Raw genomic sequence first — 25,647 nt, forward strand, 5'->3', positions numbered from 1 at the left:
TCCCCAGTAAAGGCGAACATGTGCTCCTCAATACACACACTGGGCAATGCAGTCCACTCTAAATCAACGTTTAATGACATGCTCGTTTTGTGCAATGGAGTTTCAGTCAATTGGAAAACATTTTGTAAAGTTATATTGCAACAGAAGCCCAGCCTTAAAAAAAGTGAATTTCACTTCTAAATGATTACATGAGGAATGAAAGGAGACCAGATGCAAAAGAGGTGCTGTGGCTTAGTTGGTTAAAGCGCCTGTCCAGTAAACAGGAGATCCTGAGTTCGAGTTTCAGCAGCGCCTGTCTGCTTTTTTTTCGACCAATCTGTCTCCCCAATATTAAAACTTTGTACAAAGATTGTTATTTCATGCTATTTAGAAGCACAGTCAGGCTTGAAATGTTGGCAAAGCATCCAATAATTCTGGACTCCACTACCTTAGAGTCATATTGCCCAAGGTTGCGATGCCATCAGAAATAGCACATATTAGAATGAGCAATTCATATTTCCTGCTTAATTTTTTGTAAAAGATGCGAAGGTACGCCTGAGCAGGGACTTGAACCCTGGACCCTCAGATTAAAAGTCTGATGCTCTACCGACTGAGCTATCCAGGCACAGGGATCACTGCCCATTTGAAACTTGATTTTCACTCTACAGCACCTCCATACATGGCTACCTCACTGGTCAATAAAGGAAATGAATTACTAGTGCATTACACACATTTTGACACTGGAGACATAACTTTTTTCAGTCATTCCGTATCCAGATATAGAGATTTGCAGCATCTAGGACTTTAATGTTCACCCACTTACGGATTTGAATGTTTTGCCACATTCATGAGTGCAAACTTGCTCCCCAGTAAAGACGAACATGTGCTCCTCAATGCACACACTGGGCAATGCAGTCCACTCTAAATCGACGATTAATGACATGCTCGTTTTGTGCAATGGAGTTTCAGTCAATTGGAAAACATTTTGTAAAGTTATATTGCAACAGAAGCCCAGCCTTAAAAAAAGTGAATTTCACTTCTAAATGATTACATGAGGAAGGAAAGGAGACCAGATGCAAAAGAGGTTCTGTGGCTTAGTTGGTTAAAGCGCCTGTCTAGTAAACAGGAGATCCGGAGTTCGAATCTCAGCAGCGCCTGTCTGCTTTTTTTTTCGACCAATCTGTCTCCCCAATTTTAAAACTTTGTACAAAGATTGTTATTTCATGCTATTTAGAAGCACAGTCAGGCTTGAAATGTTGGCAAAGCATCCAATAATTCTGGACTCCACTACCTTAGAGTCATATTGCCCAAGGTTGCAATGCCATCAGAAATAGCACATATTAGAATGAGCAATTCATATTTCCTGCTAAATTTTTTGTAAAAGAAGCAAAGATACGCCTGAACAGGGACTTGAACCCTGGACCCTCAGATTAATAGTCTGATGCTCTACCTACTGAGCTATCCAGGCACAGGGATCACTGCCCATTTGAAACTTGATTTTCACTCTACAGCACCTCCATACATGGCTACCTCACTGGTCAATAAAGGAAATGAATTACTAGTGCATTACACACATTTTGACACTGGAGACATAACTTTTTTCAGTCATTCCGTATCCAGATATGGAGATTTGCAGCATCTAGGACTTTAATGTTCACCCACTTACGGATTTGAATGTTTTGCCACATTCATGAGTGCAAACTTGCTCCCCAGTAAAGACGAACATGTGCTCCTCAATGCACACACTGGGCAATGCAGTCCACTCTAAATCGACGATTAATGACATGCTCGTTTTGTGCAATGGAGTTTCAGTCAATTGGAAAACATTTTGAAAAGTTATATTGCAACAGAAGCCCAGCCTTAAAAAAGTGGATTTCACTTCTATATGATTACATGAGGAAGGAAAGGAGACCAGATGTAAAAAAGGTGCTGAGGCTTAGTTGGTTAAAGCGCCTGTCTAGTAAACAGGAGATCCTGAGTTCGAATCTCAGCAGCGCCTGTCTGCTTTTTTTTCGACCAATCTGTCTCCCCAATATTAAAACTTTGTACAAAGATTGCTATTTCATGCTATTTAGAACAACAGTCAGGCTTGAAATGTTGGCAAAGCATCCAAGAACTCTGGACTCCACTACCTTAGAGTCATATTGCCCAAGGTTGCGATGCCATCAGAAATAGCACATATTAGAATGAGCAATTCATATTTCCTGCTTAATTTTTTGTAAAAGAAGCAAAGGTACACCTGAACAGTGACTTGAACCCTGGACCCTCAGATTAAAAGTCTGATGCTCTACCGACTGAGCTATCCAGGCACAGGGATCACTGCCCATTTGAAACTTGATTTTCACTCTACAGCACCTCCATACATGGCTACCTCACTGGTCAATAAAGGAAATGAATTACTAGTGCATTACACACATTTTGACACTGGAGACATAACTTTTTTCAGTCATTCCGTATCCAGATATAGAGATTTGCAGCATCTAGGACTTTAATGTTCACCCACTTACGGATTTGAATGTTTTGCCACATTCATGAGTGCAAACTTGCTCCCCAGTAAAGACGAACATGTGCTCCTCAATGCACACACTGGGCAATGCAGTCCACTCTAAATCGATGATTAATGACATGCTCGTTTTGTGCAATGGAGTTTCAGTCAATTGGAAAACATTTTGAAAAGTTATATTGCAACAGAAGCCCACCCTTAAAAAAGTGGATTTCACTTCTAAATGATTACATGAGGAAGGAAAGGAGACCAGATGCAAAAAAGGTGCTGTGGCTTAGTTGGTTAAAGCGCCTGTCTAGTAAACAGGAGATCCTGAGTTCGAATCTCAGCAGCGCCTGTCTGCTTTTTTTCGACCAATCTGTCTCCCCAATATTAAAACTTTGTACAAAGATTGCTATTTCATGCTATTTAGAAGCACAGTCAGGCTTGAAATGTTGGCAAAGCATCCAAGAACTCTGGACTCCACTACCTTAGAGTCATATTGCCCAAGGTTGCGATGCCATCAGAAATAGCACATATTAGAATGAGCAATTCATATTTCCTGCTTAATTTTTTGTAAAAGAAGCAAAGGTACGCCTGACCAGGGACTTGAACCCTGGACCCTCAAATTAAAAGTCTGATGCTCTACCGACTGAGCTATCCAGGCACAGGGATCACTGCCATTTGAAACTTGATTTTCACTCTACAGCACCTCCATACATGGCTACCTCACTGGTCAATAAAGGAAATGAATTACTAGTGCATTACACACATTTTGACACTGGAGACATAACTTTTTTCAGTCATTCCGTATCCAGATATAGAGATTTGCAGCATCTAGGACTTTAATGTTCACCCACTTACGGATTTGAATGTTTTGCACATTCATGAGTGCAAAGTTGCTCCCCAGTAAAGACGAACATGTGCTCCTCAATGCACACACTGGGCAATGCAGTCCACTCTAAATCGACGATTAATGACATGCTCGTTTTGTGCAATGGAGTTTCAGTCAATTGGAAAACATTTTGAAAAGTTATATTGCAACAGAAGCCCAGCCTTAAAAAAAATGGATTTCACTTCTAAATGATTACATGAGGAAGGAAAGGAGACCAGATGCAAAAAAGGTGCTGTGGCTTAGTTGGTTAAAGCGCCTGTCTAGTAAACAGGAGATCCTGAGTTCGAATCTCAGCAGCGCCTGTCTGCTTTTTTTTCGACCAATCTGTCTCCCCAATATTAAAACTTTGTACAAAGATTGCTATTTCATGCTATTTAGAAGCACAGTCAGGCTTGAAATGTTGGCAAAGCATCCAAAAACTCTGGACTCCACTACCTTAGAGTCATATTGCCCAAGGTTGCGATGCCATCAGAAATAGCACATATTAGAATGAGCAATTCATATTTCCTGCTTAATTTTTTGTAAAAGAAGCAAAGGTACGCCTGAACAGTGACTTGAACCCTGGACCCTCAGATTAAAAGTCTGATGCTCTACCGACTGAGCTATCCAGGCAGAGGGATCACTGCCCATTTGAAACTTGATTTTCACTCTACAGCACCTCCATACATGGCTACCTCACTGGTCAATAAAGGAAATGAATTACTAGTGCATTACACACATTTTGACACTGGAGACATAACTTTTTTCAGTCATTCCGTATCCAGATATAGAGATTTGCAGCATCTAGGACTTTAATGTTCACCCACTTACGGATTTGAATGTTTTGCTACATTCATGAGTGCAAACTTGCTCCCCAGTAAAGACGAACATGTGCTCCTCAATGCACACACTGGGCAATGCAGTCCACTCTAAATCGACGATTAATGACATGCTCGTTTTGTGCAATGGAGTTTCAGTCAATTGGAAAACATTTTGAAAAGTTATATTGCAACAGAAGCCCAGCCTTAAAAAAAATGGATTTCACTTCTAAATGATTACATGAGGAAGGAAAGGAGACCAGATGCAAAAAAGGTGCTGTGGCTTAGTTGGTTAAAGTGCCTGTCTAGTAAACAGGAGATCCTGAGTTCGAATCTCAGCAGCGCCTGTCTGCTTTTTTTTCGACCAATCTGTCTCCCCAATATTAAAACTTTGTACAAAGATTGCTATTTCATGCTATTTAGAAGCACAGTCAGGCTTGAAATGTTGGCAAAGCATCCAAAAACTCTGGACTCCACTACCTTAGAGTCATATTGCCCAAGGTTGCGATGCCAACAGAAATAGCACATATTAGAATGAGCAATTCATATTTCCTGCTTAATTTTTTGTAAAAGAAGCAAAGGTACGCCTGAACAGGGACTTGAACCCTGGACCCTCAGATTAAAAGTCTGATGCTCTACCGACTGAGCTATCCAGGCACAGGGATCACTGCCCATGTGAAACTTGATTTTCACTCTACAGCACCTCCATACATGGCTACCTCACTGGTCAATAAAGGAAATGAATTACTAGTGCATTACACACATTTTGACACTGGAGACATAACTTTTTTCAGTCATTCCGTATCCAGATATAGAGATTTGCAGCATCTAGGACTTTAATGTTCACCCACTTACGGATTTGAATGTTTTGCCACTTTCATGAGTGCAAACTTGCTCCCCAGTAAAGACTAACATGTGCTCCTCAATGCACACACTGGGCAATGCAGTCCACTCTAAATCGACGATTAATGACATGCTCGTTTTGTGCAATGGAGTTTCAGTCAATTGGAAAACATTTTGTAAAGTTATATTGCAACAGAAGCCCAGCCTTAAAAAAAGTGAATTTCACTTCTAAATGATTACATGAGGAAGGAAAGGAGACCAGATGCAAAAGAGGTGCTGTGGCTTAGTTGGTTAAAGCGCCTGTCTAGTAAACATGAGATCCAGAGTTCGAATCTCAGCAGCGCCTGTCTGCTTTTTTTTCGACCAATCTGTCTCCCCAATTTTAAAACTTTGTAAAAAGATTGTTATTTCATGCTATTTAGAAGCACAGTCAGGCTTGAAATGTTGGCAAAGCATCCAATAATTCTGGACTCCACTACCTTAGAGTCATATTGCCCAAGGTTGCGATGCCATCAGAATTAGCACATATTAGAATGAGCAATTCATATTTCCTGCTAATTTTTTTGTAAAAGAAGCAAAGATACACGTGAACAGGGACTTGAACCCTGGACCCTCAGATTAAAAGTCTGATGCTCTACCGACTGAGCTATCCAGGCACAGGGATCACTGCCCATTTGAAACTTGATTTTCACTCTACAGCACCTCCATACATGGCTACCTCACTGGTCAATAAAGGAAATGAATTACTAGTGCATTACACACATTTTGACACTGGAGACATAACTTTTTTCAGTCATTCCGTATCCAGATATAGAGATTTGCAGCATCTAGGACTTTAATGTTCACCCACTTACGGATTTGAATGTTTTGCCACATTCATGAGTGCAAACTTGCTCCCCAGTAAAGACGAACATGTGCTCCTCAATGCACACACTGGGCAATGCAGTCCACTCTAAATCGACGATTAATGACATGCTCGTTTTGTGCAATGGAGTTTCAGTCAATTGGAAAACATTTTGTAAAGTTATATTGCAACAGAAGCCCAGCCTTAAAAAAAGTGAATTTCACTTCTAAATGATTACATGAGGAAGGAAAGGAGACCAGATGCAAAAGAGGTTCTGTGGCTTAGTTGGTTAAAGCGCCTGTCTAGTAAACAGGAGATCCGGAGTTCGAATCTCAGCAGCGCCTGTCTGCTTTTTTTTTCGACCAATCTGTCTCCCCAATTTTAAAACTTTGTACAAAGATTGTTATTTCATGCTATTTAGAAGCACAGTCAGGCTTGAAATGTTGGCAAAGCATCCAATAATTCTGGACTCCACTACCTTAGAGTCATATTGCCCAAGGTTGCAATGCCATCAGAAATAGCACATATTAGAATGAGCAATTCATATTTCCTGCTAAATTTTTTGTAAAAGAAGCAAAGATACGCCTGAACAGGGACTTGAACCCTGGACCCTCAGATTAATAGTCTGATGCTCTACCTACTGAACTATCCAGGCACAGGGATCACTGCCCATTTGAAACTTGATTTTCACTCTACAGCACCTCCATACATGGCTACCTCACTGGTCAATAAAGGAAATGAATTACTAGTGCATTACACACATTTTGACACTGGAGACATAACTTTTTTCAGTCATTCCGTATCCAGATATGGAGATTTGCAGCATCTAGGACTTTAATGTTCACCCACTTACGGATTTGAATGTTTTGCCACATTCATGAGTGCAAACTTGCTCCCCAGTAAAGACGAACATGTGCTCCTCAATGCACACACTGGGCAATGCAGTCCACTCTAAATCGACGATTAATGACATGCTCGTTTTGTGCAATGGAGTTTCAGTCAATTGGAAAACATTTTGAAAAGTTATATTGCAACAGAAGCCCAGCCTTAAAAAAGTGGATTTCACTTCTATATGATTACATGAGGAAGGAAAGGAGACCAGATGTAAAAAAGGTGCTGAGGCTTAGTTGGTTAAAGCGCCTGTCTAGTAAACAGGAGATCCTGAGTTCGAATCTCAGCAGCGCCTGTCTGCTTTTTTTTCGACCAATCTGTCTCCCCAATATTAAAACTTTGTACAAAGATTGCTATTTCATGCTATTTAGAACAACAGTCAGGCTTGAAATGTTGGCAAAGCATCCAAGAACTCTGGACTCCACTACCTTAGAGTCATATTGCCCAAGGTTGCGATGCCATCAGAAATAGCACATATTAGAATGAGCAATTCATATTTCCTGCTTAATTTTTTGTAAAAGAAGCAAAGGTACACCTGAACAGTGACTTGAACCCTGGACCCTCAGATTAAAAGTCTGATGCTCTACCGACTGAGCTATCCAGGCACAGGGATCACTGCCCATTTGAAACTTGATTTTCACTCTACAGCACCTCCATACATGGCTACCTCACTGGTCAATAAAGGAAATGAATTACTAGTGCATTACACACATTTTGACACTGGAGACATAACTTTTTTCAGTCATTCCGTATCCAGATATAGAGATTTGCAGCATCTAGGACTTTAATGTTCACCCACTTACGGATTTGAATGTTTTGCCACATTCATGAGTGCAAACTTGCTCCCCAGTAAAGACGAACATGTGCTCCTCAATGCACACACTGGGCAATGCAGTCCACTCTAAATCGATGATTAATGACATGCTCGTTTTGTGCAATGGAGTTTCAGTCAATTGGAAAACATTTTGAAAAGTTATATTGCAACAGAAGCCCACCCTTAAAAAAGTGGATTTCACTTCTAAATGATTACATGAGGAAGGAAAGGAGACCAGATGCAAAAAAGGTGCTGTGGCTTAGTTGGTTAAAGCGCCTGTCTAGTAAACAGGAGATCCTGAGTTCGAATCTCAGCAGCGCCTGTCTGCTTTTTTTCGACCAATCTGTCTCCCCAATATTAAAACTTTGTACAAAGATTGCTATTTCATGCTATTTAGAAGCACAGTCAGGCTTGAAATGTTGGCAAAGCATCCAAGAACTCTGGACTCCACTACCTTAGAGTCATATTGCCCAAGGTTGCGATGCCATCAGAAATAGCACATATTAGAATGAGCAATTCATATTTCCTGCTTAATTTTTTGTAAAAGAAGCAAAGGTACGCCTGACCAGGGACTTGAACCCTGGACCCTCAAATTAAAAGTCTGATGCTCTACCGACTGAGCTATCCAGGCACAGGGATCACTGCCATTTGAAACTTGATTTTCACTCTACAGCACCTCCATACATGGCTACCTCACTGGTCAATAAAGGAAATGAATTACTAGTGCATTACACACATTTTGACACTGGAGACATAACTTTTTTCAGTCATTCCGTATCCAGATATAGAGATTTGCAGCATCTAGGACTTTAATGTTCACCCACTTACGGATTTGAATGTTTTGCACATTCATGAGTGCAAAGTTGCTCCCCAGTAAAGACGAACATGTGCTCCTCAATGCACACACTGGGCAATGCAGTCCACTCTAAATCGACGATTAATGACATGCTCGTTTTGTGCAATGGAGTTTCAGTCAATTGGAAAACATTTTGAAAAGTTATATTGCAACAGAAGCCCAGCCTTAAAAAAAATGGATTTCACTTCTAAATGATTACATGAGGAAGGAAAGGAGACCAGATGCAAAAAAGGTGCTGTGGCTTAGTTGGTTAAAGCGCCTGTCTAGTAAACAGGAGATCCTGAGTTCGAATCTCAGCAGCGCCTGTCTGCTTTTTTTTCGACCAATCTGTCTCCCCAATATTAAAACTTTGTACAAAGATTGCTATTTCATGCTATTTAGAAGCACAGTCAGGCTTGAAATGTTGGCAAAGCATCCAAAAACTCTGGACTCCACTACCTTAGAGTCATATTGCCCAAGGTTGCGATGCCATCAGAAATAGCACATATTAGAATGAGCAATTCATATTTCCTGCTTAATTTTTTGTAAAAGAAGCAAAGGTACGCCTGAACAGTGACTTGAACCCTGGACCCTCAGATTAAAAGTCTGATGCTCTACCGACTGAGCTATCCAGGCAGAGGGATCACTGCCCATTTGAAACTTGATTTTCACTCTACAGCACCTCCATACATGGCTACCTCACTGGTCAATAAAGGAAATGAATTACTAGTGCATTACACACATTTTGACACTGGAGACATAACTTTTTTCAGTCATTCCGTATCCAGATATAGAGATTTGCAGCATCTAGGACTTTAATGTTCACCCACTTACGGATTTGAATGTTTTGCTACATTCATGAGTGCAAACTTGCTCCCCAGTAAAGACGAACATGTGCTCCTCAATGCACACACTGGGCAATGCAGTCCACTCTAAATCGACGATTAATGACATGCTCGTTTTGTGCAATGGAGTTTCAGTCAATTGGAAAACATTTTGAAAAGTTATATTGCAACAGAAGCCCAGCCTTAAAAAAAATGGATTTCACTTCTAAATGATTACATGAGGAAGGAAAGGAGACCAGATGCAAAAAAGGTGCTGTGGCTTAGTTGGTTAAAGTGCCTGTCTAGTAAACAGGAGATCCTGAGTTCGAATCTCAGCAGCGCCTGTCTGCTTTTTTTTCGACCAATCTGTCTCCCCAATATTAAAACTTTGTACAAAGATTGCTATTTCATGCTATTTAGAAGCACAGTCAGGCTTGAAATGTTGGCAAAGCATCCAAAAACTCTGGACTCCACTACCTTAGAGTCATATTGCCCAAGGTTGCGATGCCAACAGAAATAGCACATATTAGAATGAGCAATTCATATTTCCTGCTTAATTTTTTGTAAAAGAAGCAAAGGTACGCCTGAACAGGGACTTGAACCCTGGACCCTCAGATTAAAAGTCTGATGCTCTACCGACTGAGCTATCCAGGCACAGGGATCACTGCCCATGTGAAACTTGATTTTCACTCTACAGCACCTCCATACATGGCTACCTCACTGGTCAATAAAGGAAATGAATTACTAGTGCATTACACACATTTTGACACTGGAGACATAACTTTTTTCAGTCATTCCGTATCCAGATATAGAGATTTGCAGCATCTAGGACTTTAATGTTCACCCACTTACGGATTTGAATGTTTTGCCACTTTCATGAGTGCAAACTTGCTCCCCAGTAAAGACTAACATGTGCTCCTCAATGCACACACTGGGCAATGCAGTCCACTCTAAATCGACGATTAATGACATGCTCGTTTTGTGCAATGGAGTTTCAGTCAATTGGAAAACATTTTGTAAAGTTATATTGCAACAGAAGCCCAGCCTTAAAAAAAGTGAATTTCACTTCTAAATGATTACATGAGGAAGGAAAGGAGACCAGATGCAAAAGAGGTGCTGTGGCTTAGTTGGTTAAAGCGCCTGTCTAGTAAACATGAGATCCAGAGTTCGAATCTCAGCAGCGCCTGTCTGCTTTTTTTTCGACCAATCTGTCTCCCCAATTTTAAAACTTTGTAAAAAGATTGTTATTTCATGCTATTTAGAAGCACAGTCAGGCTTGAAATGTTGGCAAAGCATCCAATAATTCTGGACTCCACTACCTTAGAGTCATATTGCCCAAGGTTGCGATGCCATCAGAATTAGCACATATTAGAATGAGCAATTCATATTTCCTGCTAATTTTTTTGTAAAAGAAGCAAAGATACACGTGAACAGGGACTTGAACCCTGGACCCTCAGATTAAAAGTCTGATGCTCTACCGACTGAGCTATCCAGGCACAGGGATCACTGCCCATTTGAAACTTGATTTTCACTCTACAGCACCTCCATACATGGCTACCTCACTGGTCAATAAAGGAAATGAATTACTAGTGCATTACACACATTTTGACACTGGAGACATAACTTTTTTCAGTCATTCCGTATCCAGATATAGAGATTTGCAGCATCTAGGACTTTAATGTTCACCCACTTACGGATTTGAATGTTTTGCCACATTCATGAGTGCAAACTTGCTCCCCAGTAAAGACGAACATGTGCTCCTCAATGCACACACTGGGCAATGCAGTCCACTCTAAATCGACGATTAATGACATGCTCGTTTTGTGCAATGGAGTTTCAGTCAATTGGAAAACATTTTGTAAAGTTATATTGCAACAGAAGCCCAGCCTTAAAAAAAGTGAATTTCACTTCTAAATGATTACATGAGGAAGGAAAGGAGACCAGATGCAAAAGAGGTTCTGTGGCTTAGTTGGTTAAAGAGCCTGTCTAGTAAACAGGAGATCCGGAGTTCGAATCTCAGCAGCGCCTGTCTGCTTTTTTTTTCGACCAATCTGTCTCCCCAATTTTAAAACTTTGTACAAAGATTGTTATTTCATGCTATTTAGAAGCACAGTCAGGCTTGAAATGTTGGCAAAGCATCCAATAATTCTGGACTCCACTACCTTAGAGTCATATTGCCCAAGGTTGCAATGCCATCAGAAATAGCACATATTAGAATGAGCAATTCATATTTCCTGCTAAATTTTTTGTAAAAGAAGCAAAGATACGCCTGAACAGGGACTTGAACCCTGGACCCTCAGATTAATAGTCTGATGCTCTACCTACTGAGCTATCCAGGCACAGGGATCACTGCCCATTTGAAACTTGATTTTCACTCTACAGCACCTCCATACATGGCTACCTCACTGGTCAATAAAGGAAATGAATTACTAGTGCATTACACACATTTTGACACTGGAGACATAACTTTTTTCAGTCATTCCGTATACAGATATGGAGATTTGCAGCATCTAGGACTTTAATGTTCACCCACTTACGGATTTGAATGTTTTGCCACATTCATGAGTGCAAACTTGCTCCCCAGTAAAGACGAACATGTGCTCCTCAATGCACACACTGGGCAATGCAGTCCACTCTAAATCGACGATTAATGACATGCTCGTTTTGTGCAATGGAGTTTCAGTCAATTGGAAAACATTTTGAAAAGTTATATTGCAACAGAAGCCCAGCCTTAAAAAAGTGGATTTCACTTCTATATGATTACATGAGGAAGGAAAGGAGACCAGATGTAAAAAAGGTGCTGAGGCTTAGTTGGTTAAAGCGCCTGTCTAGTAAACAGGAGATCCTGAGTTCGAATCTCAGCAGCGCCTGTCTGCTTTTTTTTCGACCAATCTGTCTCCCCAATATTAAAACTTTGTACAAAGATTGCTATTTCATGCTATTTAGAACAACAGTCAGGCTTGAAATGTTGGCAAAGCATCCAAGAACTCTGGACTCCACTACCTTAGAGTCATATTGCCCAAGGTTGCGATGCCATCAGAAATAGCACATATTAGAATGAGCAATTCATATTTCCTGCTTAATTTTTTGTAAAAGAAGCAAAGGTACACCTGAACAGTGACTTGAACCCTGGACCGTCAGATTAAAAGTCTGATGCTCTACCGACTGAGCTATCCAGGCACAGGGATCACTGCCCATTTGAAACTTGATTTTCACTCTACAGCACCTCCATACATGGCTACCTCACTGGTCAATAAAGGAAATGAATTACTAGTGCATTACACACATTTTGACACTGGAGACATAACTTTTTTCAGTCATTCCGTATCCAGATATAGAGATTTGCAGCATCTAGGACTTTAATGTTCACCCACTTACGGATTTGAATGTTTTGCCACATTCATGAGTGCAAACTTGCTCCCCAGTAAAGACGAACATGTGCTCCTCAATGCACACACTGGGCAATGCAGTCCACTCTAAATCGATGATTAATGACATGCTCGTTTTGTGCAATGGAGTTTCAGTCAATTGGAAAACATTTTGAAAAGTTATATTGCAACAGAAGCCCACCCATAAAAAAGTGGATTTCACTTCTAAATGATTACATGAGGAAGGAAAGGAGACCAGATGCAAAAAAGGTGCTGTGGCTTAGTTGGTTAAAGCGCCTGTCTAGTAAACAGGAGATCCTGAGTTCGAATCTCAGCAGCGCCTGTCTGCTTTTTTTCGACCAATCTGTCTCCCCAATATTAAAACTTTGTACAAAGATTGCTATTTCATGCTATTTAGAAGCACAGTCAGGCTTGAAATGTTGGCAAAGCATCCAAGAACTCTGGACTCCACTACCTTAGAGTCATATTGCCCAAGGTTGCGATGCCATCAGAAATAGCACATATTAGAATGAGCAATTCATATTTCCTGCTTAATTTTTTGTAAAAGAAGCAAAGGTACGCCTGACCAGGGACTTGAACCCTGGACCCTCAAATTAAAAGTCTGATGCTCTACCGACTGAGCTATCCAGGCACAGGGATCACTGCCATTTGAAACTTGATTTTCACTCTACAGCACCTCCATACATGGCTACCTCACTGGTCAATAAAGGAAATGAATTACTAGTGCATTACACACATTTTGACACTGGAGACATAACTTTTTTCAGTCATTCCGTATCCAGATATAGAGATTTGCAGCATCTAGGACTTTAATGTTCACACACTTACGGATTTGAATGTTTTGCACATTCATGAGTGCAAAGTTGCTCCCCAGTAAAGACGAACATGTGCTCCTCAATGCACACACTGGGCAATGCAGTCCACTCTAAATCGACGATTAATGACATGCTCGTTTTGTGCAATGGAGTTTCAGTCAATTGGAAAACATTTTGAAAAGTTATATTGCAACAGAAGCCCAGCCTTAAAAAAAATGGATTTCACTTCTAAATGATTACATGAGGAAGGAAAGGAGACCAGATGCAAAAAAGGTGCTGTGGCTTAGTTGGTTAAAGCGCCTGTCTAGTAAACAGGAGATCCTGAGTTCGAATCTCAGCAGCGCCTGTCTGCTTTTTTTTCGACCAATCTGTCTCCCCAATATTAAAACTTTGTACAAAGATTGCTATTTCATGCTATTTAGAAGCACAGTCAGGCTTGAAATGTTGGCAAAGCATCCAAAAACTCTGGACTCCACTACCTTAGAGTCATATTGCCCAAGGTTGCGATGCCATCAGAAATAGCACATATTAGAATGAGCAATTCATATTTCCTGCTTAATTTTTTGTAAAAGAAGCAAAGGTACGCCTGAACAGTGACTTGAACCCTGGACCCTCAGATTAAAAGTCTGATGCTCTACCGACTGAGCTATCCAGGCAGAGGGATCACTGCCCATTTGAAACTTGATTTTCACTCTACAGCACCTCCATACATGGCTACCTCACTGGTCAATAAAGGAAATGAATTACTAGTGCATTACACACATTTTGACACTGGAGACATAACTTTTTTCAGTCATTCCGTATCCAGATATAGAGATTTGCAGCATCTAGGACTTTAATGTTCACCCACTTACGGATTTGAATGTTTTGCTACATTCATGAGTGCAAACTTGCTCCCCAGTAAAGACGAACATGTGCTCCTCAATGCACACACTGGGCAATGCAGTCCACTCTAAATCGACGATTAATGACATGCTCGTTTTGTGCAATGGAGTTTCAGTCAATTGGAAAACATTTTGAAAAGTTATATTGCAACAGAAGCCCAGCCTTAAAAAAAATGGATTTCACTTCTAAATGATTACATGAGGAAGGAAAGGAGACCAGATGCAAAAAAGGTGCTGTGGCTTAGTTGGTTAAAGTGCCTGTCTAGTAAACAGGAGATCCTGAGTTCGAATCTCAGCAGCGCCTGTCTGCTTTTTTTTCGACCAATCTGTCTCCCCAATATTAAAACTTTGTACAAAGATTGCTATTTCATGCTATTTAGAAGCACAGTCAGGCTTGAAATGTTGGCAAAGCATCCAAAAACTCTGGACTCCACTACCTTAGAGTCATATTGCCCAAGGTTGCGATGCCAACAGAAATAGCACATATTAGAATGAGCAATTCATATTTCCTGCTTAATTTTTTGTAAAAGAAGCAAAGGTACGCCTGAACAGGGACTTGAACCCTGGACCCTCAGATTAAAAGTCTGATGCTCTACCGACTGAGCTATCCAGGCACAGGGATCACTGCCCATGTGAAACTTGATTTTCACTCTACAGCACCTCCATACATGGCTACCTCACTGGTCAATAAAGGAAATGAATTACTAGTGCATTACACACATTTTGACACTGGAGACATAACTTTTTTCAGTCATTCCGTATCCAGATATAGAGATTTGCAGCATCTAGGACTTTAATGTTCACCCACTTACGGATTTGAATGTTTTGCCACTTTCATGAGTGCAAACTTGCTCCCCAGTAAAGACTAACATGTGCTCCTCAATGCACACACTGGGCAATGCAGTCCACTCTAAATCGACGATTAATGACATGCTCGTTTTGTGCAATGGAGTTTCAGTCAATTGGAAAACATTTTGTAAAGTTATATTGCAACAGAAGCCCAGCCTTAAAAAAAGTGAATTTCACTTCTAAATGATTACATGAGGAAGGAAAGGAGACCAGATGCAAAAGAGGTGCTGTGGCTTAGTTGGTTAAAGCGCCTGTCTAGTAAACATGAGATCCAGAGTTCGAATCTCAGCAGCGCCTGTCTGCTTTTTTTTCGACCAATCTGTCTCCCCAATTTTAAAACTTTGTAAAAAGATTGTTATTTCATGCTATTTAGAAGCACAGTCAGGCTTGAAATGTTGGCAAAGCATCCAATAATTCTGGACTCCACTACCTTAGAGTCATATTGCCCAAGGTTGCGATGCCATCAGAATTAGCACATATTAGAATGAGCAATTCATATTTCCTGCTAATTTTTTTGTAAAAGAAGCAAAGATACACGTGAACAGGGACTTGAACCCTGGACCCTCAGATTAAAAGTCTGATGCTCTACCGACTGAGCTATCCAGGCACAGGGATCACTGCCCATTTGAAACTTGATTTTCACTCTACAGCACCTCCATACATGGCTACCTCACTGGTCAATAAAGGAAATGAATTACTAGTGCATTACACACATTTTGACACTGGAGACATAACTTTTTTCAGTCATTCCGTATCCAGATATAGAGATTTGCAGCATCTAGGACTTTAATGTTCACCCACTTACGGATTTGAATGTTTTGCCACATTCATGAGTGCAAACTTGCTCGCCAGTAAAGACGAACATGTGCTCCTCAATGCACACACTGGGCAATGCAGTCCACTCTAAATCGACGATTAATGACATGCTCGTTTTGTGCAATGGAGTTTCAGTCAATTGGAAAACATTTTGTAAAGTTATATTGCAACAGAAGCCCAGCCTTAAAAAAAGTGAATTTCACTTCTAAATGATTACATGAGGAAGGAAAGGAGACCAGATGCAAAAGAGGTTCTGTGGCTTAGTTGGTTAAAGAGCCTGTCTAGTAAACAGGAGATCCGGAGTTCGAATCTCAGCAGCGCCTGTCTGCTTTTTTTTTCGACCAATCTGTCTCCCCAATTTTAAAACTTTGTACAAAGATTGTTATTTCATGCTATTTAGAAGCACAGTCAGGCTTGAAATGTTGGCAAAGCATCCAATAATTCTGGACTCCACTACCTTAGAGTCATATTGCCCAAGGTTGCAATGCCATCAGAAATAGCACATATTAGAATGAGCAATTCATATTTCCTGCTAAATTTTTTGTAAAAGAAGCAAAGATACGCCTGAACAGGGACTTGAACCCTGGACCCTCAGATTAATAGTCTGATGCTCTACCTACTGAGCTATCCAGGCACAGGGATCACTGCCCATTTGAAACTTGATTTTCACTCTACAGCACCTCCATACATGGCTACCTCACTGGTCAATAAAGGAAATGAATTACTAGTGCATTACACACATTTTGACACTGGAGACATAACTTTTTTCAGTCATTCCGTATCCAGATATGGAGATTTGCAGCATCTAGGACTTTAATGTTCACCCACTTACGGATTTGAATGTTTTGCCACATTCATGAGTGCAAACTTGCTCCCCAGTAAAGACGAACATGTGCTCCTCAATGCACACACTGGGCAATGCAGTCCACTCTAAATCGACGATTAATGACATGCTCGTTTTGTGCAATGGAGTTTCAGTCAATTGGAAAACATTTTGAAAAGTTATATTGCAACAGAAGCCCAGCCTTAAAAAAGTGGATTTCACTTCTATATGATTACATGAGGAAGGAAAGGAGACCAGATGTAAAAAAGGTGCTGAGGCTTAGTTGGTTAAAGCGCCTGTCTAGTAAACAGGAGATCCTGAGTTCGAATCTCAGCAGCGCCTGTCTGCTTTTTTTTCGACCAATCTGTCTCCCCAATATTAAAACTTTGTACAAAGATTGCTATTTCATGCTATTTAGAAGCACAGTCAGGCTTGAAATGTTGGCAAAGCATCCAAGAACTCTGGACTCCACTACCTTAGAGTCATATTGCCCAAGGTTGCGATGCCATCAGAAATAGCACATATTAGAATGAGCAATTCATATTTCCTGCTTAATTTTTTGTAAAAGAAGCAAAGGTACGCCTGACCAGGGACTTGAACCCTGGACCCTCAAATTAAAAGTCTGATGCTCTACCGACTGAGCTATCCAGGCACAGGGATCACTGCCATTTGAAACTTGATTTTCACTCTACAGCACCTCCATACATGGCTACCTCACTGGTCAATAAAGGAAATGAATTACTAGTGCATTACACACATTTTGACACTGGAGACATAACTTTTTTCAGTCATTCCGTATCCAGATATAGAGATTTGCAGCATCTAGGACTTTAATGTTCACACACTTACGGATTTGAATGTTTTGCACATTCATGAGTGCAAAGTTGCTCCCCAGTAAAGACGAACATGTGCTCCTCAATGCACACACTGGGCAATGCAGTCCACTCTAAATCGACGATTAATGACATGCTCGTTTTGTGCAATGGAGTTTCAGTCAATTGGAAAACATTTTGAAAAGTTATATTGCAACAGAAGCCCAGCCTTAAAAAAAATGGATTTCACTTCTAAATGATTACATGAGGAAGGAAAGGAGACCAGATGCAAAAAAGGTGCTGTGGCTTAGTTGGTTAAAGCGCCTGTCTAGTAAACAGGAGATCCTGAGTTCGAATCTCAGCAGCGCCTGTCTGCTTTTTTTTCGACCAATCTGTCTCCCCAATATTAAAACTTTGTACAAAGATTGCTATTTCATGCTATTTAGAAGCACAGTCAGGCTTGAAATGTTGGCAAAGCATCCAAAAACTCTGGACTCCACTACCTTAGAGTCATATTGCCCAAGGTTGCGATGCCATCAGAAATAGCACATATTAGAATGAGCAATTCATATTTCCTGCTTAATTTTTTGTAAAAGAAGCAAAGGTACGCCTGAACAGTGACTTGAACCCTGGACCCTCAGATTAAAAGTCTGATGCTCTACCGACTGAGCTATCCAGGCAGAGGGATCACTGCCCATTTGAAACTTGATTTTCACTCTACAGCACCTCCATACATGGCTACCTCACTGGTCAATAAAGGAAATGAATTACTAGTGCATTACACACATTTTGACACTGGAGACATAACTTTTTTCAGTCATTCCGTATCCAGATATAGAGATTTGCAGCATCTAGGACTTTAATGTTCACCCACTTACGGATTTGAATGTTTTGCTACATTCATGAGTGCAAACTTGCTCCCCAGTAAAGACGAACATGTGCTCCTCAATGCACACACTGGGCAATGCAGTCCACTCTAAATCGACGATTAATGACATGCTCGTTTTGTGCAATGGAGTTTCAGTCAATTGGAAAACATTTTGAAAAGTTATATTGCAACAGAAGCCCAGCCTTAAAAAAAATGGATTTCACTTCTAAATGATTACATGAGGAAGGAAAGGAGACCAGATGCAAAAAAGGTGCTGTGGCTTAGTTGGTTAAAGTGCCTGTCTAGTAAACAGGAGATCCTGAGTTCGAATCTCAGCAGCGCCTGTCTGCTTTTTTTTCGACCAATCTGTCTCCCCAATATTAAAACTTTGTACAAAGATTGCTATTTCATGCTATTTAGAAGCACAGTCAGGCTTGAAATGTTGGCAAAGCATCCAAAAACTCTGGACTCCACTACCTTAGAGTCATATTGCCCAAGGTTGCGATGCCAACAGAAATAGCACATATTAGAATGAGCAATTCATATTTCCTGCTTAATTTTTTGTAAAAGAAGCAAAGGTACGCCTGAACAGGGACTTGAACCCTGGACCCTCAGATTAAAAGTCTGATGCTCTACCGACTGAGCTATCCAGGCACAGGGATCACTGCCCATGTGAAACTTGATTTTCACTCTACAGCACCTCCATACATGGCTACCTCACTGGTCAATAAAGGAAATGAATTACTAGTGCATTACACACATTTTGACACTGGAGACATAACTTTTTTCAGTCATTCCGTATCCAGATATAGAGATTTGCAGCATCTAGGACTTTAATGTTCACCCACTTACGGATTTGAATGTTTTGCCACTTTCATGAGTGCAAACTTGCTCCCCAGTAAAGACTAACATGTGCTCCTCAATGCACACACTGGGCAATGCAGTCCACTCTAAATCGACGATTAATGACATGCTCGTTTTGTGCAATGGAGTTTCAGTCAATTGGAAAACATTTTGTAAAGTTATATTGCAACAGAAGCCCAGCCTTAAAAAAAGTGAATTTCACTTCTAAATGATTACATGAGGAAGGAAAGGAGACCAGATGCAAAAGAGGTGCTGTGGCTTAGTTGGTTAAAGCGCCTGTCTAGTAAACATGAGATCCAGAGTTCGAATCTCAGCAGCGCCTGTCTGCTTTTTTTTCGACCAATCTGTCTCCCCAATTTTAAAACTTTGTAAAAAGATTGTTATTTCATGCTATTTAGAAGCACAGTCAGGCTTGAAATGTTGGCAAAGCATCCAATAATTCTGGACTCCACTACCTTAGAGTCATATTGCCCAAGGTTGCGATGCCATCAGAATTAGCACATATTAGAATGAGCAATTCATATTTCCTGCTAATTTTTTTGTAAAAGAAGCAAAGATACACGTGAACAGGGACTTGAACCCTGGACCCTCAGATTAAAAGTCTGATGCTCTACCGACTGAGCTATCCAGGCACAGGGATCACTGCCCATTTGAAACTTGATTTTCACTCTACAGCACCTCCATACATGGCTACCTCACTGGTCAATAAAGGAAATGAATTACTAGTGCATTACACACATTTTGACACTGGAGACATAACTTTTTTCAGTCATTCCGTATCCAGATATAGAGATTTGCAGCATCTAGGACTTTAATGTTCACCCACTTACGGATTTGAATGTTTTGCCACATTCATGAGTGCAAACTTGCTCCCCAGTAAAGACGAACATGTGCTCCTCAATGCACACACTGGGCAATGCAGTCCACTCTAAATCGACGATTAATGACATGCTCGTTTTGTGCAATGGAGTTTCAGTCAATTGGAAAACATTTTGTAAAGTTATATTGCAACAGAAGCCCAGCCTTAAAAAAAGTGAATTTCACTTCTAAATGATTACATGAGGAAGGAAAGGAGACCAGATGCAAAAGAGGTTCTGTGGCTTAGTTGGTTAAAGCGCCTGTCTAGTAAACAGGAGATCCGGAGTTCGAATCTCAGCAGCGCCTGTCTGCTTTTTTTTTCGACCAATCTGTCTCCCCAATTTTTAAACTTTGTACAAAGATTGTTATTTCATGCTATTTAGAAGCACAGTCAGGCTTGAAATGTTGGCAAAGCATCCAATAATTCTGGACTCCACTACCTTAGAGTCATATTGCCCAAGGTTGCAATGCCATCAGAAATAGCACATATTAGAATGAGCAATTCATATTTCCTGCTAAATTTTTTGTAAAAGAAGCAAAGATACGCCTGAACAGGGACTTGAACCCTGGACCCTCAGATTAATAGTCTGATGCTCTACCTACTGAGCTATCCAGGCACAGGGATCACTGCCCATTTGAAACTTGATTTTCACTCTACAGCACCTCCATACATGGCTACCTCACTGGTCAATAAAGGAAATGAATTACTAGTGCATTACACACATTTTGACACTGGAGACATAACTTTTTTCAGTCATTCCGTATCCAGATATGGAGATTTGCAGCATCTAGGACTTTAATGTTCACCCACTTACGGATTTGAATGTTTTGCCACATTCATGAGTGCAAACTTGCTCCCCAGTAAAGACGAACATGTGCTCCTCAATGCACACACTGGGCAATGCAGTCCACTCTAAATCGACGATTAATGACATGCTCGTTTTGTGCAATGGAGTTTCAGTCAATTGGAAAACATTTTGAAAAGTTATATTGCAACAGAAGCCCAGCCTTAAAAAAGTGGATTTCACTTCTATATGATTACATGAGGAAGGAAAGGAGACCAGATGTAAAAAAGGTGCTGAGGCTTAGTTGGTTAAAGCGCCTGTCTAGTAAACAGGAGATCCTGAGTTCGAATCTCAGCAGCGCCTGTCTGCTTTTTTTTCGACCAATCTGTCTCCCCAATATTAAAACTTTGTACAAAGATTGCTATTTCATGCTATTTAGAACAACAGTCAGGCTTGAAATGTTGGCAAAGCATCCAAGAACTCTGGACTCCACTACCTTAGAGTCATATTGCCCAAGGTTGCGATGCCATCAGAAATAGCACATATTAGAATGAGCAATTCATATTTCCTGCTTAATTTTTTGTAAAAGAAGCAAAGGTACACCTGAACAGTGACTTGAACCCTGGACCCTCAGATTAAAAGTCTGATGCTCTACCGACTGAGCTATCCAGGCACAGGGATCACTGCCCATTTGAAACTTGATTTTCACTCTACAGCACCTCCATACATGGCTACCTCACTGGTCAATAAAGGAAATGAATTACTAGTGCATTACACACATTTTGACACTGGAGACATAACTTTTTTCAGTCATTCCGTATCCAGATATAGAGATTTGCAGCATCTAGGACTTTAATGTTCACCCACTTACGGATTTGAATGTTTTGCCACATTCATGAGTGCAAACTTGCTCCCCAGTAAAGACGAACATGTGCTCCTCAATGCACACACTGGGCAATGCAGTCCACTCTAAATCGATGATTAATGACATGCTCGTTTTGTGCAATGGAGTTTCAGTCAATTGGAAAACATTTTGAAAAGTTATATTGCAACAGAAGCCCACCCTTAAAAAAGTGGATTTCACTTCTAAATGATTACATGAGGAAGGAAAGGAGACCAGATGCAAAAAAGGTGCTGTGGCTTAGTTGGTTAAAGCGCCTGTCTAGTAAACAGGAGATCCTGAGTTCGAATCTCAGCAGCGCCTGTCTGCTTTTTTTCGACCAATCTGTCTCCCCAATATTAAAACTTTGTACAAAGATTGCTATTTCATGCTATTTAGAAGCACAGTCAGGCTTGAAATGTTGGCAAAGCATCCAAGAACTCTGGACTCCACTACCTTAGAGTCATATTGCCCAAGGTTGCGATGCCATCAGAAATAGCACATATTAGAATGAGCAATTCATATTTCCTGCTTAATTTTTTGTAAAAGAAGCAAAGGTACGCCTGACCAGGGACTTGAACCCTGGACCCTCAAATTAAAAGTCTGATGCTCTACCGACTGAGCTATCCAGGCACAGGGATCACTGCCATTTGAAACTTGATTTTCACTCTACAGCACCTCCATACATGGCTACCTCACTGGTCAATAAAGGAAATGAATTACTAGTGCATTACACACATTTTGACACTGGAGACATAACTTTTTTCAGTCATTCCGTATCCAGATATAGAGATTTGCAGCATCTAGGACTTTAATGTTCACCCACTTACGGATTTGAATGTTTTGCACATTCATGAGTGCAAAGTTGCTCCCCAGTAAAGACGAACATGTGCTCCTCAATGCACACACTGGGCAATGCAGTCCACTCTAAATCGACGATTAATGACATGCTCGTTTTGTGCAATGGAGTTTCAGTCAATTGGAAAACATTTTGAAAAGTTATATTGCAACAGAAGCCCAGCCTTAAAAAAAATGGATTTCACTTCTAAATGATTACATGAGGAAGGAAAGGAGACCAGATGCAAAAAAGGTGCTGTGGCTTAGTTGGTTAAAGCGCCTGTCTAGTAAACAGGAGATCCTGAGTTCGAATCTCAGCAGCGCCTGTCTGCTTTTTTTTCGACCAATCTGTCTCCCCAATATTAAAACTTTGTACAAAGATTGCTATTTCATGCTATTTAGAAGCACAGTCAGGCTTGAAATGTTGGCAAAGCATCCAAAAACTCTGGACTCCACTACCTTAGAGTCATATTGCCCAAGGTTGCGATGCCATCAGAAATAGCACATATTAGAATGAGCAATTCATATTTCCTGCTTAATTTTTTGTAAAAGAAGCAAAGGTACGCCTGAACAGTGACTTGAACCCTGGACCCTCAGATTAAAAGTCTGATGCTCTACCGACTGAGCTATCCAGGCAGAGGGATCACTGCCCATTTGAAACTTGATTTTCACTCTACAGCACCTCCATACATGGCTACCTCACTGGTCAATAAAGGAAATGAATTACTAGTGCATTACACACATTTTGACACTGGAGACATAACTTTTTTCAGTCATTCCGTATCCAGATATAGAGATTTGCAGCATCTAGGACTTTAATGTTCACCCACTTACGGATTTGAATGTTTTGCTACATTCATGAGTGCAAACTTGCTCCCCAGTAAAGACGAACATGTGCTCCTCAATGCACACACTGGGCAATGCAGTCCACTCTAAATCGACGATTAATGACATGCTCGTTTTGTGCAATGGAGTTTCAGTCAATTGGAAAACATTTTGAAAAGTTATATTGCAACAGAAGCCCAGCCTTAAAAAAAATGGATTTCACTTCTAAATGATTACATGAGGAAGGAAAGGAGACCAGATGCAAAAAAGGTGCTGTGGCTTAGTTGGTTAAAGTGCCTGTCTAGTAAACAGGAGATCCTGAGTTCGAATCTCAGCAGCGCCTGTCTGCTTTTTTTTCGACCAATCTGTCTCCCCAATATTAAAACTTTGTACAAAGATTGCTATTTCATGCTATTTAGAAGCACAGTCAGGCTTGAAATGTTGGCAAAGCATCCAAAAACTCTGGACTCCACTACCTTAGAGTCATATTGCCCAAGGTTGCGATGCCAACAGAAATAGCACATATTAGAATGAGCAATTCATATTTCCTGCTTAATTTTTTGTAAAAGAAGCAAAGGTACGCCTGAACAGGGACTTGAACCCTGGACCCTCAGATTAAAAGTCTGATGCTCTACCGACTGAGCTATCCAGGCACAGGGATCACTGCCCATGTGAAACTTGATTTTCACTCTACAGCACCTCCATACATGGCTACCTCACTGGTCAATAAAGGAAATGAATTACTAGTGCATTACACACATTTTGACACTGGAGACATAACTTTTTTCAGTCATTCCGTATCCAGATATAGAGATTTGCAGCATCTAGGACTTTAATGTTCACCCACTTACGGATTTGAATGTTTTGCCACTTTCATGAGTGCAAACTTGCTCCCCAGTAAAGACTAACATGTGCTCCTCAATGCACACACTGGGCAATGCAGTCCACTCTAAATCGACGATTAATGACATGCTCGTTTTGTGCAATGGAGTTTCAGTCAATTGGAAAACATTTTGTAAAGTTATATTGCAACAGAAGCCCAGCCTTAAAAAAAGTGAATTTCACTTCTAAATGATTACATGAGGAAGGAAAGGAGACCAGATGCAAAAGAGGTGCTGTGGCTTAGTTGGTTAAAGCGCCTGTCTAGTAAACATGAGATCCAGAGTTCGAATCTCAGCAGCGCCTGTCTGCTTTTTTTTCGACCAATCTGTCTCCCCAATTTTAAAACTTTGTAAAAAGATTGTTATTTCATGCTATTTAGAAGCACAGTCAGGCTTGAAATGTTGGCAAAGCATCCAATAATTCTGGACTCCACTACCTTAGAGTCATATTGCCCAAGGTTGCGATGCCATCAGAATTAGCACATATTAGAATGAGCAATTCATATTTCCTGCTAATTTTTTTGTAAAAGAAGCAAAGATACACGTGAACAGGGACTTGAACCCTGGACCCTCAGATTAAAAGTCTGATGCTCTACCGACTGAGCTATCCAGGCACAGGGATCACTGCCCATTTGAAACTTGATTTTCACTCTACAGCACCTCCATACATGGCTACCTCACTGGTCAATAAAGGAAATGAATTACTAGTGCATTACACACATTTTGACACTGGAGACATAACTTTTTTCAGTCATTCCGTATCCAGATATAGAGATTTGCAGCATCTAGGACTTTAATGTTCACCCACTTACGGATTTGAATGTTTTGCCACATTCATGAGTGCAAACTTGCTCCCCAGTAAAGACGAACATGTGCTCCTCAATGCACACACTGGGCAATGCAGTCCACTCTAAATCGACGATTAATGACATGCTCGTTTTGTGCAATGGAGTTTCAGTCAATTGGAAAACATTTTGTAAAGTTATATTGCAACAGAAGCCCAGCCTTAAAAAAAGTGAATTTCACTTCTAAATGATTACATGAGGAAGGAAAGGAGACCAGATGCAAAAGAGGTTCTGTGGCTTAGTTGGTTAAAGCGCCTGTCTAGTAAACAGGAGATCCGGAGTTCGAATCTCAGCAGCGCCTGTCTGCTTTTTTTTTCGACCAATCTGTCTCCCCAATTTTAAAACTTTGTACAAAGATTGTTATTTCATGCTATTTAGAAGCACAGTCAGGCTTGAAATGTTGGCAAAGCAT

At 40.6% G+C, this 25,647-nt stretch overlaps 10 non-coding genes across 10 annotated transcripts; all 10 read right to left on the bottom strand.

Annotated features, from left to right (window-relative positions):
- Positions 1 to 1,374: 1,374 nt before the first annotated feature.
- Positions 1,375 to 1,447, bottom strand: TRNAN-AUU (transfer RNA asparagine (anticodon AUU)). Its single transcript has one exon. It is a non-coding gene; the product is annotated as a tRNA-Asn (tRNA).
- Positions 1,448 to 4,737: 3,290 nt separating this feature from the next.
- On the bottom strand, positions 4,738 to 4,810 carry TRNAK-UUU (transfer RNA lysine (anticodon UUU)). The gene has a single exon. It is a non-coding gene; the product is annotated as a tRNA-Lys (tRNA).
- A 1,612-nt stretch (positions 4,811 to 6,422) lies between these two features.
- On the bottom strand, positions 6,423 to 6,495 carry TRNAN-AUU (transfer RNA asparagine (anticodon AUU)). Its single transcript has one exon. It is a non-coding gene; the product is annotated as a tRNA-Asn (tRNA).
- Positions 6,496 to 9,785: 3,290 nt separating this feature from the next.
- Positions 9,786 to 9,858, bottom strand: TRNAK-UUU (transfer RNA lysine (anticodon UUU)). Its single transcript has one exon. It is a non-coding gene; the product is annotated as a tRNA-Lys (tRNA).
- Positions 9,859 to 11,470: 1,612 nt separating this feature from the next.
- TRNAN-AUU (transfer RNA asparagine (anticodon AUU)) lies at positions 11,471 to 11,543 on the bottom strand. The gene has a single exon. It is a non-coding gene; the product is annotated as a tRNA-Asn (tRNA).
- Positions 11,544 to 14,833: 3,290 nt separating this feature from the next.
- TRNAK-UUU (transfer RNA lysine (anticodon UUU)) lies at positions 14,834 to 14,906 on the bottom strand. The gene has a single exon. It is a non-coding gene; the product is annotated as a tRNA-Lys (tRNA).
- Positions 14,907 to 16,518: 1,612 nt separating this feature from the next.
- On the bottom strand, positions 16,519 to 16,591 carry TRNAN-AUU (transfer RNA asparagine (anticodon AUU)). Its single transcript has one exon. It is a non-coding gene; the product is annotated as a tRNA-Asn (tRNA).
- Positions 16,592 to 19,041: 2,450 nt separating this feature from the next.
- TRNAK-UUU (transfer RNA lysine (anticodon UUU)) lies at positions 19,042 to 19,114 on the bottom strand. Its single transcript has one exon. It is a non-coding gene; the product is annotated as a tRNA-Lys (tRNA).
- Positions 19,115 to 20,726: 1,612 nt separating this feature from the next.
- TRNAN-AUU (transfer RNA asparagine (anticodon AUU)) lies at positions 20,727 to 20,799 on the bottom strand. The gene has a single exon. It is a non-coding gene; the product is annotated as a tRNA-Asn (tRNA).
- A 3,290-nt stretch (positions 20,800 to 24,089) lies between these two features.
- Positions 24,090 to 24,162, bottom strand: TRNAK-UUU (transfer RNA lysine (anticodon UUU)). The gene has a single exon. It is a non-coding gene; the product is annotated as a tRNA-Lys (tRNA).
- Positions 24,163 to 25,647: the final 1,485 nt, after the last annotated feature.

The sequence above is a fragment of the Ambystoma mexicanum genome, unplaced genomic scaffold (genome assembly GCF_040938575.1).
Source record: "Ambystoma mexicanum isolate Mex_15411 unplaced genomic scaffold, UKY_AmexF1_1 Mex_scaf1, whole genome shotgun sequence".
Classification (NCBI taxonomy): Eukaryota; Metazoa; Chordata; class Amphibia; order Caudata; family Ambystomatidae; genus Ambystoma; species Ambystoma mexicanum.